This window comes from Myxocyprinus asiaticus, chromosome 9, assembly GCF_019703515.2.
Source record: "Myxocyprinus asiaticus isolate MX2 ecotype Aquarium Trade chromosome 9, UBuf_Myxa_2, whole genome shotgun sequence".
Taxonomy (NCBI): domain Eukaryota; kingdom Metazoa; phylum Chordata; class Actinopteri; order Cypriniformes; family Catostomidae; genus Myxocyprinus; species Myxocyprinus asiaticus.
Window position 1 is genome coordinate 12,485,035 of NC_059352.1, and position 6,068 is coordinate 12,491,102.

A 6,068-nucleotide genomic window follows, 5' to 3' on the forward strand; every position below is an offset into this window, starting at 1 on the left:
TTCACAGCTTTGCAAAAGAAGATAAAAATACAGCATAGTATAACATCACTAAGAAGAGAGAAACATACTAAGTTCTCTGGCACTCCCTCAGCAGCTGTGTTTGAAGACTCATCACAGCTGTGGTAACTGATTTTTTTTAAACCTTATTCCAGGGTAATATAATAATACAAAGTACAATGTTATACATTTACACTTAATATTTTTTAAATTGAAATATAAAAAAGTTTGCAAAGTTTGTTAAAGAAGGCGGAAACACATCGTTACAGATCTGTGAAAAGGGTCCATTGGCTCATAGAACCTTTAATGGGTATTCTATTCACTGCCTGAGTAAAAATCCTACAAAATCCTTTTATTATGCATGTCTAAATAATTTTGTAAATACGACATTTAATGACTTTTAAACCATATGTTACACATAACAATATAACCAAAGCTTTAGATCGTGAAATTAAACTTTTCATGTACTGTATGTTTTTCAGTTAGCTTACATTTAGCAACCTACCCTTCAGAACCACAGTGTAACTAAATATATTTGCGCACCTTATAATCTCATATGCCCATCAGCAATTGTGAGTGGAAAAATAAATGTATCCTGAGCAGGTTTAAGTAAAACCAGCTTTCCTAAAATGTTTTTAATGCATGAGTGTTTTTTAAATAAACATTATTTATGTGAAGCAGGTCTAGTCATTTGCATATGTATAGTACCGTCGATAAAGGCATAGGTTTTTGATCAGGCACTACAAACGGTTACCCCCTGCGAGCTCGATTTCAAGGGTGGACTCATATGATCATGACAGCTTCACGTCATCTACCCACTGATGGGTGTGGCACTGCCAAATGGTCATCGCGACTCTGTAAAGTATCGGTGCTATAAAGCCACACGTTTTTTTATTATTATTATTTGGCAAAATTTTTTTTTTTTTTTTTTTACAAATTTAATACAATAAACATAACATTATTCACTAAAACATTTATATATTGTAGCTATGGCTACCTCCTCAGGCAAACGCGACTGCTGTATGGCAGTATAAAGTCCAAAGTATACTTGGGGTGTCCGTGTTGCTGATCGCTCCGCAAACAGTATGTGTGACGCAAATTGCGTCATCGGCACAGTCGCATCGCGTCGCATTTTTCCACAGACTGTGATGACACGTTTCCGCCTTATTTAGCAGCGTAAATCTAGCAAACTTTTATATATAATCATTTCTATATATAGAGAGAGAGAGAGAGAGTGAGAGAGAGAGAGAGAGTGTGTAAGTTTATAACATTATTCTTTGTGTTATATTACCCTGGAAACAGTTTTTTAAAAAACTGTTACCACAGCTATGAGGGGGTTTCGATTACAGCTGCTGAGAGAGTGACAGTAAATTTTGTATCTTTTCCCATCTGACTGTCTTAATCCACTGGTCTCTGTTTTTCTTTTCTTTCTGCAAAGTCATTCAAATATAACAGTGGATTTTTTCTTTTGGTCTTGGAGCAAATGTGTAAGTGAAAATAATATTTGTTGTGGTCTCCCATTGACCGCTGTTGAAGTTTACCCTGCAAACGTTTACTTCTGTGTTTCAAAACCTGGAGTGTGAAAAAGTCAATTGACTGTACTAAAAGAGTATCACAAAGAAGTTGTAGTGGGCATGCGTCAAACACATTTGTATTTGCTCGTGGTCAGAAGAGTATACTCACAAAGCGTGATTTTTTTTATGCACTCACAAAGACAACGCGGTCGACCAGGCGCAAGCCGATCCAGAATTCGCAAAAACGAAGTATACCTGGGCCTTAAATGGTCACTACATAAAAACAGCAGCTGAAATGTTCCAAATTTAAAATGTAGAATACTATCTACTTTTTAAGACCCAAAAATTTATATATATATATATATATATATATATATATATATATATATATATATATATATATACCATGTAATTCACACCTTGTCTGATTTTGTCATGTTGAAAAATCTCAGAATTTTGGAACATAAGCAAGATCCTAGCTTTAATGTTGAAATTCACATTTACAGTTGCTCCACCTTTATAAACTCAGCAAAAAAAGAAACGTCCTCTCGCTTTCAACTGCTTTTCTTTTCAGCAAACTTAACGTGTAAATATTTGTATGAACATAAAAAGATTCAACAACTAAGACTCTTCCATTAAGGCACTTGCAAGTTCCCGGACATTTCTGGGGGGAATGGCCCTAGCCCTCACCCTCTGATCCAACAGGTCCCAGACGTGCTCAGTGGGATTGAGATCCGGCTCTTCGTTGGCCATGGCAGAACACTGACATTCCTTGCAGAAAATCACACACAGAACGAGCAGTATGGCTGGTGGCATTGTCATGCTGGAGGGTCATGTCAGAATGAGCCTGCAGCAAGGGTACCATATGAGAGAGGAGGATGTCTTCCCTGTAACACACAGCGTTGAGATTGCCTGCAATGACAACAACCTCAATCCGATGATGCTGTGACACAACGCCCCAGACCATGACGGACCCTCCACCTCCAAATCAATCCCGCTCCAGAGTACAGGACTCGGTGTAATGCTCATTCCTTCGATGATAAACGCGAGTCCGACCATCACCCCTGGTGAGACAAAACCGCGACTCGTCAGTGAAGAGCACTTTTTGCCAGTCCTGTCTGGTCCAGCGAAGGTGAGTTTGTGCCCATAGGCAACGTTGTTGCCGGTGATGTCTGGTAAGGACCTGCCTTACAACAGGCCTACAAGCCCTCAGTCCAGCCTCTCTCAGCCTATTGCGGACATTCTGAGCACTGATGGAGGGATTGTGCATTATTGGTGTAACTCAGGCAGTTGTTATTGCCATCCTGTACCTGTCCCGCAGGTGTGATATTCAGATGTACCGATCCTGTGTAGGTGTTGTTACACGTGGTCTGCCACTGCGAGGATGATCAGCTGTCCTTCCTGTCTCCCTGTAGCACTGTCTTAAGTGTCTCACAGTATGGACATTGCAATTTATTGCCCTGGCCACATCTGCAGTCCTCATGCCTCAGTAGAAAGGTCTCTTTAGAGTCCTAAGTTTTTATAACTGTGACCTTAATTGCCTACCGTCTGTAAGCTGTTAGTGTCTTAATGACCATTCCACAGGTGCATGTTCATTAATTGTTTATGGTTCATTGAACAAGCATGTAAAACATTGTTTAAACACTTTACAATAAAGATCTGTAAAGTTATTTGGATTCTTATAAAATTATCTTTAAAAAACAGTGTCCTGAAAAAGGGACGTTTCTTTTTTTGCTGAGTGTATGTTCTGAGAGCTTAGATCCATAAATCAATCTGGCCACCAATATCGTGTGCATCAGCTGCCACCCAGTGACAATAACATAGAGACTGACATCTGTCTTTTATTTGAGCTTTGTAAATAACAGGGTGCTTCCTGGTTTATTGAGTCTCATTTTGAGTTATAACATGGGAGCAGACACAATTACAAGGAAAAGGTGACAGAAATCGTCAAAAAAAAAAAAAAAAAAAAAAAACTGCATTATTAAGTGCATCAGTCTACCAGAAATTGGTAAACTTTGTGTTTCAGACCATGTTATCCATAGGTGATTATGATTGTACAATGTTTTCTCATGCAAATCAGACATTATTGTAAATATCTACCCTCTTATCCCTTTATCCCCAAGTAATGAGTCTGCAGCTCACAAGGTTTGGTCTTTTCACAAGCAGTTACAACAGCATATGGCGTAGCTGTAGGATAATGAGCACTTAGGTACTTAGGGCTCTGTGATAGGGTTGTGCAATATGGACAATTATGAATCTTATGAAACTTGTCTGGATCATATTTCATCCAATAAAATAAAATAAATAAATTATGAAAATAATTTCTCATTTCCCATATTCTCATTACTCTAATGCAAAATAAATTCTTCTAAATACTGTAATGCTGAATGTTTTTATTTAAATTGTAAATTCTACATAATGGTGGTATTTTTCTACTGCCTTTAATTTATGCTGATTTGAAATATTATCATTATCATTATTATTACTATTACTAATATTATTAATATTTTATGTTACAATGAAAAAAAAAAACCCTCCAAAGTAAAATGTTCAGACACATTAAAGCAATTAAGAAATAAATCAATAGAATTCTGGTGACGTCACAATAGGCTTATTTTTCTGGGTTCAATACAAGTTAAGCTCAATCGACAGCATTTGTAGCATAATGTTGATTACCACTAAAATGTATTTTGACTCATCCCTCCCAAAAATCTGGGTTACAGTAAGGCACTTTAAATGGAAGTGATTGGGGCCAGTCTGTTAAAATTAAAATATTCACTGTTTCAAAAGTATAGCCACAAGATGTAATCAATATGTGCGATAACATGGTTTAGTGTTATAAATCGCTTTACTAATTTTTTCTGTGTGAAGTTATATTCACTTTTTCAACTTTGTTGCTGTGACAACGTAATGCCGGAAACCCTGTAATCCCACAAAAACTATGATTGAAAAAAACGTTACAGCTCAAATAATAAATTAGTTTTAAAAGAAGAATTAATGTAAGTACTTTTATAAAATTATAAATTAAAGTTTCACATTTCTGCCTTTAAACCCTCCAAAAATAGGCCCTATTTACTTGCATTGTAAGTGCCAACCTTGATTTTTGCTTTAAAATTCTACATTTTTAAAATGCCTTTATTAATTAATGGCTATTGGATTAAAACATACCACAAACTGACGCATTGCGGCTTACAAAGCCTTAATCAAGGTGTGGAAAATTACCTTGTTGGAAGTTTTTATAAGGTGGGGCTAATTGGTGTCACATGACAATGTCACATGGTCTAACACATTTTAATATCCACAAATATCCATATACATATGTATATAAATACACACACCTATATCTATATAGATTTGAAAAGAGCAAAGACTATCTCCAGTATTCGAACAACCAAAAAGTGTGTGTATATATATATAAACTCAGCAAAAAAAGAAACGTCCCTTTTAGGACACTGTATTTTAAAGACAGTTTTGTAAAAATCAAAATAACTTTACAGATTTTTATTGAAAAGGGTTTAAACAATGTTTTACATGCTTGTTCAATGAACCATAAACAATTAATGAACACGCACCTGTGGAACGGTCGTTAAGACACAAACAGCTTACAGACGGTAGGCAATTAAGGTCACAGTTATAAAAACTTAGGACACTAAAGAGACCTTTATACTGACTCTGAAAAACACCAAAAGAAAGATGCCCAGGGTCCCTGCTCATCTGCGTGAATGTGCCTTAGGCATGCTGCATGGAGGCATGAGGACTGCAGATGTGGCCAGGGCAATAAATTGCAATGTCCGTACTGTGAGACGCCTAAGATAGCGCTACAGGGAGACAGGAAGGATAGCTGATTGTCCTTGCAGTGGCAGACCATGTGTAACAACACCTGCACAGGATCGGTATATCCGAATATCACACCTGCGGGACAGGTACAGGATGGCAACAACAACAGCCCGAGTTACACCAGGAACGCACAATCCCCCACATCAGTGCTCAGACTGTCCGCAATAGGCTAAGAGAGGCTGGACTGAGGGCTTGTAGGCCTGTTGTAAGGCAGGTCCTTACCAGACATCACCGGCAACAACGTCGCCTATGGGCACAAACCCACCTTTGCTGGACCAGACAGGACTGGCAAAAAGTGCTCTTCACTGACGAGTCGCGGTTTTGTCTCACCAGGGGTGATGGTCGGACTTGCGTTTATCGCCGAAGGAATGAGCATAACACCGAGGCCTGTACTCTGGAGCGGGATCAATTTGGAGATGGAGGGTCCATCATGGTTTGGGGCGGCGTGTCACAGCATCATCGGACTGAGATTGTTGTCATTGCAGACAATCTTAACGCAGTGCGTTACAGGGAAGACATCCTCCTCCCTCATGTGGTACCTCATGTGGTGCTCGTTCTGTGCGTATTTTCCTGCAAGACAGGAATGTCAGTGTTCTGCCATGGCCAGCGAAGAGCCCGGATCTCAATCCCACTGAGCACGTCTGGGACCTGTTGGATCAGAGGGTGAGGGCTAGGGCCATTCCCCCCAGAAATGTCCGGGAACTTGCAAGTGCCTTGGTG